The 15,986-nt window shown below is 31.9% G+C and overlaps 1 protein-coding gene across 2 annotated transcripts in view; it reads left to right on the top strand.

The window, feature by feature from the left end:
• Nucleotides 1-7,233: 7,233 nt before the first annotated feature.
• Fstl5 (follistatin like 5) overlaps nucleotides 7,234-15,986 on the top strand; it is a 776,424-nt gene continuing 767,671 nt past the window's right edge. Inside the window, exon 1 of one of the 2 annotated variants that reach the window (XM_047567007.1) lies at nucleotides 7,234-7,727. The gene's annotated coding sequence lies outside the window, so the exon portion shown is untranslated. The remainder of the gene's footprint in view (nucleotides 7,728-15,986) is intronic. The other variant, XM_047567006.1, reaches the window with a different exon arrangement.

The raw sequence follows: 15,986 nt of genomic DNA, 5'->3' as shown, positions 1-15,986 counted from the left end.
AGGAACGAAGAAAAATCAGTAGTATTTGCTTACTTCACCAAATTGTTTTCACTAATTGCTTTTATAATTATTCGCTTTGTACATGAAATTTTACTAGTTTTCACCTGATATTTTTATTATACATTTTTATTTTTACCTTATTTTATATTAAAACTTGTTATAGAATTGTTGATTTATATTATTTGATATAATATACATATATATAGATGCTTATATGTATAATATAATGTATTACACAGAAAAAAAACAAAAGCTAACAAACTCCAGGTTCTTTCTTTATCATTTTGTGTCTTTTTTTGTAGCAATTAAATATCATACTTTGGGCAAAATTATCTGTCTGGCCAAATATGCAGATTACTACCACGTTACTTTACATCATATTTCCTTGTACATTATCTTTCTTAACTCAAGACATAGAGCTATATTCTTAATATCCTTGTACATTCTGCTCTAAAAAATTATAATGTAAAATGTTACTATGTTCTGTTTTTGAAATCTGAAAGAACAATTATTTTGTTCCTCATAAAAATTGAAAAGTTCAAGTAAGATATTGATGGTAACTAGTTTGAAACTGACATACAAGATTCTAAAACACAATTAACATAAATTTTAAAAGTGTTGAAATGATCGATATTATATTACAAACATTTTGTAAGATCAACTTCCATTCTACATTTATTTTAATGTACTTGCTTAATACTTTAAATTCAATGACAAACATGAAAGATTTCCATTATTAATCTCTTCATCATATGCATTTTAATCACCATTTCTTGGAAACACATAACTGTAGAGTTGTGTGAAGTCAAATTTTTATGTGTAATACTAACATTGGCCAATAGATGTCCTAAGAGCTCTAAACACAAGAACTCTAAGAATGAAAATTGCGAATTTGAACATCAGCAATTTCACATGCTGTTTTCATAGTTCAGTTACACTTGTGAAATGGCACCATATTTTTAGATTTCAAAGACTCTTAAGATTAGTAAACTCCAAATTACTTCTCTAAATATATTAAGGTACCAGAAGAAAGAAAAGGAAACTTTTACAGAATTGGTTTTAAAAAACTAAATGAGGCAGCAATACATCTGATCCATTTAAATAATTACTTCTGATTTCATTAATGCAGTCAACACTATTAGTTGTTACTGAGCTGCAGAAGTATAACTCTAGGATTAATTTAATCACAGAGGTAGATCAGGTGAAGTTGTGAAATATATCTTGAATTATATGATACACTTGTTTTTCTGATTTCACTAAAATTTTAGTCATTTTGTATAACTTTGCTAGCAGCAGAGTGTACATGGAAGCCTAATAATATATGTCATTTTAATTACAGTTCTCAACTTCTGGTTTATTTTAAGATTAAAGTTTATTCATAAAGAATAAAGGTTACTCAAGCATGTTTGTTATGTAACTCTAGCAAAATATAACTTTGTTTTTCTCTCTCCACCTTTATAGTTTCTGAAAATTTACTCTCAAATAGTTTTCTCTGTTAAACCAATAACTATGTTTTCTATGCTTATGTCCAAGTCTAGCATCCTCCAATGAGGCTATCTAAAGTTGCAAAGATATATAACCATATAATAGTAATTTCAATCACTAATTATACTTGCTATGAAAATATTTTCTTAACTCATCATTTCAATTTATATTTCATTTTATAAAGCAGCTTATTGTGAAACTATACAAGTCTTTTCTTGGACAAATTGGTAGATGCCAGCTGTTACTGAAACTTATTCCCATTGTTTACAAATTAGTATGGAAAAAGAAGAAAATGTTATTTACCAAGACAAAACAGAAACACAAAATATAACTCTAGGGGGAAACTCAGAGAAGTATCACTTGGAAACTAGGAGAGTATGTCTGTGAAAGAGATGATTAAATGAGGAAGATGAAAAGTTTTAACTCTAGAAAAGGTAATTTAATCCTGAGTCTGCTAAATTTGCTCATGTTCATTTCCCAAGATATGGTTATCTAATAAGCAGGTTTATTTTTTCCTCCAACTTAGAAGATAGAACACTTTGTTAAAAAGAAAATTTTAGACTAACAGGTCTTTGCACACACACCATCCATGGTACAAACTTTTGATTACAATCTGTAGTGGTCCATCTCTGTGTTTAATTCTGAATTTGCTTTAGTTCCTTGTTATTGTCCATAATGAGCAAGTCTATTCCTTATTCCTTAAAGCTCAATCTAGATATTTTTTATTCAATGTGATGGGTTTTATCTTTCCAATTGAGCAGTATTTCTTGAAACATGTTTAATCCTTTTTCTATTTAATATCACCTCAGTGCAGATTGACATCAATGAATTTCTTGAACATCTATATTCATACTATACATTTGTCCACGTGCTTGTAGAGTTTGAAAAGCCTATTTACATAGTGGAAATTAAAGTTCATATGTGCATTAACCAAGAACTTGAATGATAGAATAGAGTTATATTTAACATTTAGCATGGTATTTCTGTGGAGGACCTCAAATCCTTAAATGAACCATTTAATGATGAATTCATGATTACAAATCAAAAGCCTTTTTTTAGTGTATGATCCTATGTGTTAAGGTAAATATTAACGAGAAAATAACTTTATTACCCATGATTAAATTTAGCAATTACTTATGTAACACCAAGGCAAAGGTCTGGACTATGATAGAAAATAGATACAAAATCTTTTTTAAAAAATAGTCTCAAATTGCAACATATGTTGAGAGTTTTAAAATATCAGACTAATATAATCTCAGAAAGGTATGTAATTATTGCAAATATTGCTTAGATAACATATGTCTGACTATAATGAAAGTGTTCTCTAACCTATAGCATTATATATTAGTACTGAATTTTTTCTTCTTAAATCTTATATTTCATGTCTATATTTTAAAGAAAATGTATTTGAAAATCCTCTTTAGCACATCCTATCTACACACACACTTGTACAAAAATATGTTTAAGGTCACAATTCTGGGTTAGTTAAAAAATTCAGACATGAGTTGTATCCACATCCTATTAAAAATATTATAGCATATTTACATATCCTACAAATCAACAGACATAGCTAGTAAATTGTTAAAATAGGATATTAAGATAAAACAGACAAAATGCATGAATGAGTCTGAGGTAACAAGAGATAAAAGGAAGAAGGGAAAGGAGTAATAGAAGGAAAGAAAAAGAGGAAATAAGAAATGGAAAATGTATATTTTCAAATGTCAAATATATAAGGAATGTATATTTGACATTAGGAATTTCTACAAAAAGTCTAAAAGGCAAGAGCATAAATTAAATTTCAGTTATTTTTCTTGATAAAATTAATAATTAAATGCTGCATCTATTCTTTAAACACACACACACACACATATAAGGAGAGAGCACCATCATGTAGAAGTTACACTGCAAGCAAATTGGGATTTCTAAGAGTCATATATGCTTATGTTACAATCATAGTGCATCCCTTACAAGGTTTATGCCTCATGCATGTGGTATTATGACCATTGGAAATTTACTGAAAAAGATTTTATGTGTGCGTATGTATATTTATGTTCATATGTGTGTTTTTGTGTGTGTGTAAAATTTTTGAAAGCTGCAGTATTCTTAGCATATGACTTAGTCTAAACCTCTACTCTAAGAAACCACCAAACTCTACAGTGGCTTCTAGCATCCACCTCCCTAGCATGACCCCCAGATCCCACTTAAATGCGTGCTAGAGGAAGTCCAAAGCTGCCAGGAAAATGTGCTATTCTTTGTAGACAACACCTGATATAGGCTCGACCCCTCTTTCTTGGAGCATTCTAAGCATAAAAGGGCTTACACTTGTTCATCCTGAATGTATAACATGAGGACTATGGTTAATCATAGTGTATGGTATTCAGGATTCTTGCTAAAGTGTAGATTATAATTGTTCTTGCCAGAGGGGGAACATGGGTAATTATGTGAGATGATGGATATGTCAATTTCTTTCACTATGGTACCTTTTTATTATATATATCATTATGTACCTTAAATATATACAAAAAAATTTATTAAAAAGAGAAAAATAAATTTTAAAAAAAGTAGTGCATCTTTGGTTTTAAAAATAATCATGTTCTTTGTAGCAAACCTTGTAATTGACGCAAAAAGAAAAATCAAATATACACTTATTATTTTTACATTGTTATTCTAATGTACTACAAATACATTAAATAATTATAATTTGAAAAGAAGTTTATAAAGTCTGGTAGCACTGCAGTAGTCCTGAAAATATACACACTCATGAAACCACAATACAATGAGTTTCATAATTTCTAAATGTTACAGTCTAACATGTTTATGTAAATTATCCAAATTAAAACCCTTATGTATATGTTGGTCTTCTCACTTTTAAGATATTTTCTGGGTATACTAACTCAATGTTGTAGTCATCTTTGCAATGATAATTTGCAACTAAAATACCATTGTCTATCTTTTTTGCATTCCTTAAATTTCATTGTTCATAACTACTTTAAATATCTGAAGGGTAATTAAATGCTTGACTTCCTGGGAGAATATTGTAGTATTGCTTATTTAATAAATGACTCCTTTAAAGAGGCCCATTCTGCCTACTTTTAATTTCAGGCTTTGTAAGTGAAATTTACTTTGTGCCTCTTAGCCTCCTATTTGATCCTAGTCACTCCTCCCCTCTTCCAACCTAATTACCTTAAGAAAACTTTTTCACAGTTAGAGTAACCAGTAACCAGACGTCAATTTATTTTACCAGAGAGGAAAGTTCTTAAGATTTGGAATTTTAATAGAATTTTCAATTGTAATATAGAAATTTCAGAAGTTTTAAAAATTCTAATATGGGTTCACAGAATGACAGACATGTAGAGAACTGTATAGTTATGATCTGCATATTCTACAAATGATTAATGTGATGAATAGCTAAAAAAAGAAAACTTCGTCTTAACAGTGACATTTAGGACAGAACAAAACCCAGATTCCCCTAAGATGGTACAATGTGAGTTCTCAATGCTTTATCTGCATTTATGCATACTTCCCCAAATAATTTTATTTCTTTAATTTTTTGTTTATTTCCCTCTCTCTTTCATTTTTTTTTAAAGACAATCTGAAAATGATCTCATTTCTCTTTCGTATTTAGAAGGTGGTTTTGTTTCCCAGTTACATCCCCCCCAGGCTTTTGAATAATAATATGAGTGCTTTGATTGAATTCATTACTCCAAACAGCCTGATCACTGGAGTAAATGGAAAGATCAATGTCCACTAAACAAATAACAAAGGTTTTGGTAGATTTTTTTAAAGAAAGTATAATGTACTCTATATAGTTCTACAGTAAACTTTCAAGTCTTCTCTGACATTTTGGAATAATGAAAATGAAGCAGATCAAAGTACACATGTGTTCTTTCAAAAAAAAAAGTATATATATATATATATCACGTGTGCCACAGCCTGCCTACATACAGGTTACTGAGTTTGCTCCATTGTAGTTATAATTGTACAATGCCTACCTGCCCCCATATATCATCTTTCAGGCAGTACTATGGTGTATGAAATCATTATTAAAATTATTTTGTGAACTGAATCACTCAGTATATCTGAATCAATCAGTACATGTGGTGTGTGTAAGTATGTGTGTGTGTGTGTGTGTGTGTGTGTGTGATGAACTGAGTAAAAATGCATTTTTGTCATTTATATATTAATATAAAATCAGTAGCTCTCAAAGGAAAATAAAGCATTACAAATTATTCAAAAATGTAAGAATTATGATCTAAGATTACTGGAGTAACATTCCTAGGAATTTGTGTATTTGAGAAAGAAACTGGCAAATTCTGGGAAAAAACTGCAAAGAATAGGTTATGTAGGTGCAAAGCAGAAAAAAATGAAAGCTTCCTTAGAAGTGAAAATACCACATTTTTTCTCAATTATATTTCATATAATAATTTTAAGAATTTGGGTTTATATATCTATAAAGTAAGTTGATTAAAGTCCCTGAAAACACTCATGAGCAGAAACAGTATGGCACATTAGACTTCTGAAATATCATGACACCTATCAGTATGTGCACCTTCTAATGGAAAACAATGTGTTAAAAGCTATGAATTTTTTTGAATGGACAACTTTATTATGAAAAATGCATTATCTAATTTAAGACAAATTAAACTTACATTTATATGCCCATTGCTTTGTACAAGTAAGTCATGGTTAGCTGTAGTTGAGTTGTGTGGATGGTATGTGAATAATGACCCTTCTGGATGATTGATTGTTTCAGTTCACTAAAAGTGTTTGTTTACAAGTTTAAGCAGCCTGTGGAATCTGGCATGGCAGGCCCCCTTTCTCTTGCTGTCAGAGCTCTTAGAGCTTCACTGGGACAAGAAACATCACATATACTGAGAGAATTGCTAAAGGCTATGAAATGCTTCCAGCATATCTCATTTTTCATAGAACAATTGATATATTAGACATAATAAATACTGCATAACCTTCAGAATTTTGGCAGTGGAAGTTGAAGCTGAGAACTTTTTTGCTCGTTATTAAAATGATTTTTTTAACCCTGGAATCTCCAACTCTATACTTCTTGGCATTATATATAAATTATGAAAATAAATAAGGAAGGTTCTGCAGGTTTTATAGGAACGTAAATGAAGTCTCATTTGTACTAGGTAATATTCATGTTAATTTCTTTTTTAAATTTTGCTTTCAAATGATGACAAGCATTGCAAGCATTCACGTCTTCTCCCTGTGTTCGGAGACGTTTTTCTCCACACAAGTTTCTGCAGCAGCTCTCTCCAGCAGCTCCGTGAACCAAGAAGAGAGCAGGAACGCAAATAAAGATCCTTTCCAGTAACCCATGGTAGCAAGAAAGAGCAAAGTTTGACCAGGAAGATCAAAAAGGATCAGGGATTTTGAGAGGAACAGATGAAAAGAATTCATTCCAATTTTCAGTTCCTCCCACTCGCCTTCCCCCCTCCTTCCCCCCTCCTCCTCTCAGTGCTCCATTGCCCCCTCTCTCCGCCCTGTCTTTCTGCTAGAGCTGTGCCAGCAGCGATCTTTGGAGTGCACAGGAACGGCGGTCCCACAGAAGGCAAAGACTCAAGCAACGCGGAAAGCATTTAGTTTCTGCTGGACTGGTTGTGAATGAATCTTGAAGTCCAATGATGCCTATGCTGATTTTAGGCTTGGATTTTGTGGCCTTGATTGCCGCAGCTGACCCCAGCAGAAGCCCAGTCAAAGGGGCGGCCCCTCACCTCTCAGCGAGTTGATATGCAAAATAGTTACGTCAGAAGGTGGGGGCGGGGCACCCCCGGGTTGAGTGGCAGCAGCTCTTGCCTAGGAGGAGGCGCGAGAATCAGCCTGGTTCAGTGACTGAGACAAACTGGAGGTGAGCGGAGCTGGTGCTGTCCACTGTTCTGTGGGTGCTGAACCTGGGACGCGACGCGAGCGGACCGGTTGCTCCAGCACCTGGAGGCAACGCCCTCTTGCACCCTCTGTGCCCTGTGGGTCCTGCTGGTGAAGCAGGACCCATATCAACTTGACAAAGGAGTATATCGGACGTGGGAGAGAGTCCTCCGTTTTGCAATCTGGGCGCCCATTCAGGCGTGACTTTGGAGATTTCTATAGTTTTAGACAAAACTACTTTGATTTTTTTCCAAGCTAAGACGATCTTTTTAGTATCTTTTTTTTTTTTTTTTTAACTGTGATTCACATATCCACATCCTTTAGGAATCTTTCTGAGGGACTTTTTTATTACTTAAAAAAAGGTAAGAAAAGAATATTGCTATAAATGTTTACAAGTGGGTTAGAAATGCAGATTGCCATAACAAATTTAAAATAATAAGTTATGCTTATTTTTATAATTTACATTAGCACTTTGGAAATGATTGCAAAATATATTTCAATAATACTGTTTTCATTAGTATTACAAGAGCATTCATTGATGATTTTGTACTGAATTATAGAGGGGAAGTTGAGAGCTTTGCTTTCTGTGAAGTTAATGTCATCATGTTACATCTTCCTTTATCAATACAAATATTTTAGAGCAACACTCCCGGTGTGGCTCAAGGGAAAGAAAAACATTCAATGCAAGTCCCCCAAAATGTTAGCAAATGACATTAAATCAACTAACAAGTTGTTCAATTTGAATGTACTGATATCTGGTTAATAAGTATTACTTCCCATATCTACAGCTGGGACTGCAAAGTACACAGCTCTCTCAAGATTTCTTTTTTGGAGGTGAGGAGGTAGAGATAATGTTGGGTTCATTTAGATGTGTCGTTATGCATTAGATCCAAATAAAACTTGTGAAACTCAGTCTGTGAGAATTCAATACTCCAAGGTCATGTGTATTTCCAAGTTGGGGGCTGTTTGTTCTGCTATTGACTAGTAAATGGCATCCCCTCCCCTCCCCCTCAGGTTAGAGGTGGATGTAAATGGGAAGCTCTGATTTAATAATACAGTATTAGCTGGTATTACAGTCGCTACTGCTGTTGGTAATTGAATGGAACAGGGAAGCGTGGGCTGAGAAAATGTCTCACTATATCAGCAATGTTTAACCTCTTGGATGCTTAACAGAGAGCTTTTCTCTACTTAAGAGATTTTCTTTTGAAGCTATGTTGCTTTTGTCAATTGGCAGTGTGTTCTGAATGTGTATGGAGAAAGAATTCAGTGTGGATAACCACTGAACAGTATTTCTCATAGTAATTATTAAATGGCAGAAGTTATCTGATGCTCGTTGTATTTGTTATTATTATTAATTACTTAATTTAACAGGCATAATAAACAGAATTTTGATCTTTCATTTAGGTCATTCCATGGCATTAGATTAAGATTAAGTGATGAGTAGAAAAACATGGGAATTGTGTGACTTTACATTTCATGGATAGAATTTAGGTTGCAACTAGAGGTCTGTATTCATAGAAATGGGTAAAATATCAACCTGTTCCATGTTTAAGTATCTCTAAACTAAGATGTGTTTTTCAGCAACTAGAGAATACAGTAAGTTTAAACATTTGTATACTTTAAATATCATAAAAATTTAATTCTAGTTACATAGAGTTACAGAATGGACTCTAGTTTTAGTGTTTTTGATTTAAAATAATAATCTCTATGGGTAGAGATTTTTAAATTTTATTTATAACACAGTCCTACATGTCAGATTGCTACAAGAAATGGATACTGTTGTAAACGCTAGTGGTCGAAGGTAATTTTCTAAGTAGTTCCCATATTTTACCCTAAACAAATACTCTTTTTGAGGTTCATGTCAGTCATGTGATCTATGTTTAAGTATTGATACAATTATTAAATGCTCATCAAGTAGAGAAGCAAAAAAAATAAAATAAAATAAAAGGGGGGGCTTATAACACACTCATTCACAGAGTTTATATCAAACAATCTCCTTTAAGTATATATGGAATCACTCTGTACTACTATTCATTTTTAACTTTTCTTAAAAAATATCAAAATAAATATTCAGAGCATAGGATTTTGAACAGAACTACTGGTTTTTAATTTAAATTTTATTTCTCTTGAAATATTAATGTATATCTTAATTTTATAACTTGTTTGTAAAGTAGTAACATATATCCACATTATATTGTTTTAAATGTACATTGACTTCTGTTTGTACAAAGTTTTTCAAGATATATGCATAAACTGTTACCTCAAACTGTCAGTATCTGGGATTTTTCAGATGGAATTTAGTGCTGCCACAATGAAACATTAAAACACTTTAATGTTTTAATTTAAACATTAGCATTGAAAACAAAATGTTATTGACAACAATATTGCTATGGGTTGATTCAATAACACTGAAGAATTATAACATTAAACACATTTTTTTTTAAATTTTCCTACACATTTAGCTTTTGTATCTTAGTTTTGAAGTAGGTAAAATTGGGTTCCCATAGTAAACCAAATTTAGTATGTAAGAACACTAAAAAGGATAAAGTTCCCACCATAAACTAATAAAATTACCAACTTTGAAGATATTTATAGAAAATAGTAAAATGTAGTAATTCCTTAATTATTTAACAAAACTGTTCGTATTTTGAATACATAACTTCTTAATGTAAAATAAAAAGTAATATTCACTAACAATGCTGGATACCTTGTACAACATTAGTTTATTTTATTCCAGTGACTCTATAAATGTAGGACTGTTTGCTTCAAAATGATGAACTTTGACAAAGTGTGGATAGAAAATTATTGAAATAGTTTAATTATATGTTACATGACATGCTCAAGTTGTTTTTTGTAGTTGTTTCTTAGTTTCTTAAAGCACATCAATCAAATCAAAAATTTTAAATCAAAAATAAAATTGCTAGCTAGATTTATTTTTTACTTACACCAAAGATGAATTCTTATATATGTTTTGTGAATTTAAGATAAAGATAAATCAATCTGGGTTTTCTGTCATCATGCTTTATCTTTTTTTTTTGCTTACTAACATGGGCAATGGAAAAATACAAGAAGTAATATAAATAAAAACTACTCTAAAATGATACATATGAGATTAGTGACTAATAGTTTATTGAGAATTTTCTTTTAATAATGGCCATTTATTGTTTAAATTTCATTTATCAAGGAGACCCAAAGGCCTACCAGTCTTTCATTTCTTTCCTCAATTGCTGTACTAACTCTAGTATTTTTTGTTATTCAATATATTATAAAGCTTAAAAGACTATTGAACTAATAGGATAGGAAATACTTTCTGTTGTTAGCATCATTGTTAACAGCCAGGTAACCAATTATCCTTTACCAAACAGACTTAATCACCTTCTGCTTCAAAGCCTCCAATGCCCTTTGGGTGTAGTCTACTTAAGGTGAACTGTAGAATCCCTTGTGGAAATACCTAAGTTTCCCAATTAAATGGGTAAACACACTACCAAGCAATTGGTCCCTTTGTGCTTTAAGTCTCCTTAGTATTGAGGAATTAATATTATTATAATGGATACATAGTGTTTTGATAAACTCAGTGTTCCAATGAGGCTTAATATGGATTTTCTGAAAAAGGAAGAATTAGATATTAAAAATGCTTAATGAGAGAAAATGTGGGTCTCTATGTGTATGTACATTTTTGGTATATTTTACAACATTGGGAATGATCTAGAACATGTAAGTTCAAGAAATGCTGTATAATTTATATAACAAGCCATAATACAGAATGATTTTTAGTGGTAACCATGTCTTTTATTTTTTAAATTTAGATTAGTATGCTTGATTAGATACCAGTTTGTTTGTTTTTTGCATAAAAATGCCATTGAGAAGCTCTCATACTCAGTGGCAAGGGAAGGGACTGTGGAAATGAAAATTCACTAGGAAAAAGAAAATAAAGTGTATGTGTGCATAATAAAGAGTTTACAGTACCATGTAAATACTGAGGAAAATATGAGTTCCGATAAAGGATTTGAAGATTTTTGCCTATAAAAGAAAGACCTGTAAAAGAGATGGTGTATTTCCTACATATCTTCTGATATTAAGTCATACACTTCTCAGGAACAGAGCCTGGATATCCCTACACATAAAATGCTTTTATTCCTTCTCTATCAGTGTTTTGATACATAGATGTTGTAAAACATGGGAAGAAAAGTAACTTAACATTGAACTTCCTAGCTTTAAAACCAAGTAATTAATATTACTTTAATGTGGCTTTTGGTATCAAATTATGTAAATCTCTAAAGCAAAGTGGTTGCTTAGTGAGTTCATTTGCATGTCAATACACAGAATATTATTCTCACTCATAACTGGTTCACAGCACTGTTAGCAATTCTAAATCACAATGCAAAAGATTTGGAAATACTTTTTTATTCAGTTTTATTTAAATCTATTTATCATAATTGACAGTTAAAAAGCTATTCACCATAATTGATAGCTAAGAGAAACTACGTTTAGCAATATATTTCCTTTGTACAGTGGCAGTAAGGTACCAATTAAAATATATACACCAAAATGATGGTCCCCAAAGATAATGATGAAATGGAAATATTTTACCTTTCATAATTGGACAACTTCCACAAAACCACTGAGCCTCAAACCTACCATGCCCCACCTCTCTCTCTCTCTCTCTCTCTCTCTCATTCTCTCTCTCCATATATATATATATATATATATATATATATATATATGTATGTATATATACAACTAGGATTAGATGGACCAGAAAATGAAAACAAGCTCACCAGTATCTATATCTATATCTATATCTATACACACACACATACACACACACACACACACACACACACACACACATATGTAAATTAGAGCTATGGTCTCCCTAAGTTGCTTAGGACTTCACTAAGTTGCTGATGCTGGCTTTGAACTCACATTCCTCTTGCCTCAGCCTCAGAAGCAGCTGGGATTAGGCTTGCTCCATGCACCTCAATGGATAGTGTTTAATGACAATAAATATCTTATTTTTTCTAAATTCCTTAAACCCTAAAAGTAAAGGTTCTTAAGTACTTGAAGAGACAAGAACCTATGTGTCCTCTATAATTATGTGCCTATTTTTCTTAAATCCTCAGAAATTGCCATGATCCTGATATATAGTCATACTGAGCTGCCTTGTTTAGGAATAAGGAGGAGAGCCCTTCATATTTCTAAAGACAAGTGTCATTGAGTTGTTACCAGTGAAACATACTGCATCATACCAGAATACCTACTCATATTTGAATATTTGCTCTTTTAGTCTGGATTTGTTTGTTCATCTGTGAAGAGAAAGAAGACAGAAATAGAAAATATCCCAAGTATTAATAGGTATACATAATATATTTTATTTACATTAGATCATTTTATTCATGTTAAGTTATTTAACATTTACATAACTGTTTAAAAGTGGTATTCATTGTAGATTTAAGAAAGCAGAGCTCACATCAAACATTTCTACCCCTCCACGTATGTTCACACAACTAGGATTAGAGAAAATCAAAACAAGTTCACCAGTCTCTACACATTTAGTGTCTCTATTTAGGTCAGATATTCAATTGGGTGTGTCTTATTAAAAACGTATTTTTTCACCCTTATGTTTCTCTCTTTGTCAATGTCTCCTATTATTTTTTCAAGACTTTTCCTCAATCATTAAGTTATATTGAAGTTACTTATTGCATATATTGTTTAGCATGCATGCTTTCAGAAATATGATGTCAAAGGTCTAAAGATTTTCTCCTGGATATACTGTTATAAGGATGTTGCATTGTTTGATCTCATAGGCCATTCAAAATATTAGTAGCAGCCAATGTTTTTCTTTGTACCTCAAACAGAATAAGCAACAATAGAATAGAGAGATTAGTTCCTAAGAGTTCAAGTTTTATTTTTTCCCTAATTGAACACCACTTTCAAGTACAAATACATGGTTAACTTCAGGCTACTTCAAGCAATCAGCACTTGTGTTACCAACTGCTACTCAAATTGAAAACTTCAGATCAGATGACTGCTAAAGTACTGAATAGTCTGTGAGATTAAATAAAAGAAGCAAAATAAAATCACTAGCCTTGAAGTACAATACCAAAAAGAGGTGGTCTAAGGTGGGTGCTTCCATCCCTTTAGGAAACATAAAGAACTTTGTTCTACTATTTCTAGTTCTATTTGAGGTAAGAGGAAATATTGACCACTGGTTGCTGTTCTTTATTTTCATCTAGCATTTAGACTGACTGAGAAGAGGTGACCACAGTTGGTGGTAATTGTAACATAGCTCCCAAGTGAACTTCAGAGTTGCGTCAGATTCCCGAGTGAATCCCCATTATATAAGTTTTTTGTTGTCTTGCAAAATGAATCCCAAAGGAGATAGAAAAGTTTGATTTTCTGGAGAAAGTTTAAAGTGGAAAGATGATAGAGACTTTTATTTAACGTATTACTTCGTTGACAATACCCACTGCATCACTTTTAAAATGGATTTTGATACAAAAGTTGATACTTCTGAAATTTTTGCACCATTCTGCTTCTGTATTCATTTTCCTTATTCTCTGTAGAGCCCTGCAGGAAGTCCTTTCAGGCCAGCAGCCACAATTATGATCTTTTCACAGATACTTTCCAAATCTATAGCTCTGAACCAGACTGGAACTCCATTAATGTATTTGCAAAGATATTCTGGACATTTAACTCTGATTTCATGATAACAAGTTACATGAATTCATCATCTCATCTCTAACATGTTCCCCCATCCTAATTTTTCTGTCAAAGACACATTCCTTTTCCATTTATCTGGGTCTGATATAGATATCTTAAACTTACATCATATTTTTTCTATACTATATGAAGCAAGTCTCTAAGTTTTGACATCCATCCCTTTGTAATATATTTTTATACAGTTTTCCATTCTGTGTTCTTTCATCTTATCATTTTTACCTTGGCCAAGACTGTCCAAACTTAAATGGAATCATTTTGACATTCTTCATTGTCCTCAATTATTATTGTCTCTTCCTACTGGAAAGTGAATTAATAGTAATAATAACAGCTAAAATTTTTTATTATTCCAAATATACTATGTATTGTGTCAATTATCTATAAACATGATTTCATTTTATATACATAAATCCTAGATGTAGATATTGAAAAACAAAGGCTTGAAGAGTTATGTTGCCTACACAGCTGGGACTCAGATCAAATTTTGTGTGAAACCAGCTGCATGATCAGATCATAATCATTACTCCTTGTTGATAGAGATTTCATACTTCTTCTATATTTCTCCTGATTAAAGTAAGCTTTCAAATACTTCTGTGTTCCAGATCATCAGTGTATCTATAATTTTTATTATATAAAGTTGAATTACTCTGCCTGCTTTTAATTTCTTTCTGATTGGTTTTATATGCTGACAGTAGTCAGTTTGATTTTTAATTGACTTATATGTTCACAACACCTATGTAAAACAAAGGTAAATCAACACTACAAAAGAATTTCCTACTACCATATATATCTAATTTCCTGTCTGAACTGTTTGTACTTTCAATAATTCCAACTTAGAACATACTCCATTATATTCAGTCAAGTTTTCTTACAGTTATAAGAGCAGATTGTGCTCATATGTGCTTTTCAGAATCTCTGCAATTGTTATGGAAGTAAATGTCATGTAAGTGTCACACTGAATATCACCAAGACATTCCTTTTTGAACAAACGTATGTATTTGTTTTCCATTGTTAAAAATTACTGAAAGCTTAACGGCTTAAATATGCACTATCTCATGGTTCCTATGAGTCATGAGTTAGGGTACCTGTAAGGTGGGTTCTCAGTCTGTATCTTACAATCTAAGTTTTGACCAGGGCTGGGTTCTTGTATGGAGCTCAAGTTTCTTCTCCAAGTTCGCCTGTTGTTAGCAAGATTTATTTCTTATGTACAAGAAACTCACGGAGGCTTGTTTCTTCAAGGCTAGCAGAAAAATCTCCTTATCTTCAGTTTCTGATTTCTAGAACCACTTTTAAAGGCAGGATCAACTAGCATAATGTTCCTTCTAATGCACACATTCCACTCATTTGAAACTTCACATCTTTAAAATTCCTTTCTCTTGGATTCACAGAGATATCACATTACCTTTGTAGAATACTGTAGTTCAAAATCAAGTTATAGGTCCTCCCTACTCACAAGGCAAGGTAACCATAAGAGTGGATCATTGAGATTCCTGTTAGAATTACCCCTACAGTATCTAGTGAGAGTTCTATTTGAACTGTATAGTCTTTTTTCATTGCTATATTCATTGCTTGAACATTTTTCAGCCCAGGATTTATGATCTGAACTGTGCAATGGAGAGTCTGGACTTACTTTTGTATTTTAAAACATGTCTTACACTATTCTTCCTAGTTAACCCCTGTATAGGAAAAAAGTGTCTGTGCTCTTTTCATGTGTAAAAAATTGTGCCATTTAAAATAATTGCATAGACATATATATAAAAATATATAATATATAAATATATAGTATATATAAATGTATAATATATATAATGTTCATTTTAGTTTATTCTTTTTGTTTTTAAAATGTAGTATATTGTACATGTAAGATCACACTGTATTTGTACAGTGTTCTGTATAAGGAT

Source organism: Sciurus carolinensis, chromosome 10, assembly GCF_902686445.1.
Source record: "Sciurus carolinensis chromosome 10, mSciCar1.2, whole genome shotgun sequence".
NCBI classification, from domain to species: domain Eukaryota; kingdom Metazoa; phylum Chordata; class Mammalia; order Rodentia; family Sciuridae; genus Sciurus; species Sciurus carolinensis.
Note: the sequence above shows the minus strand (reverse complement) of the source record. Positions and strands in the feature narration are given on the sequence as shown.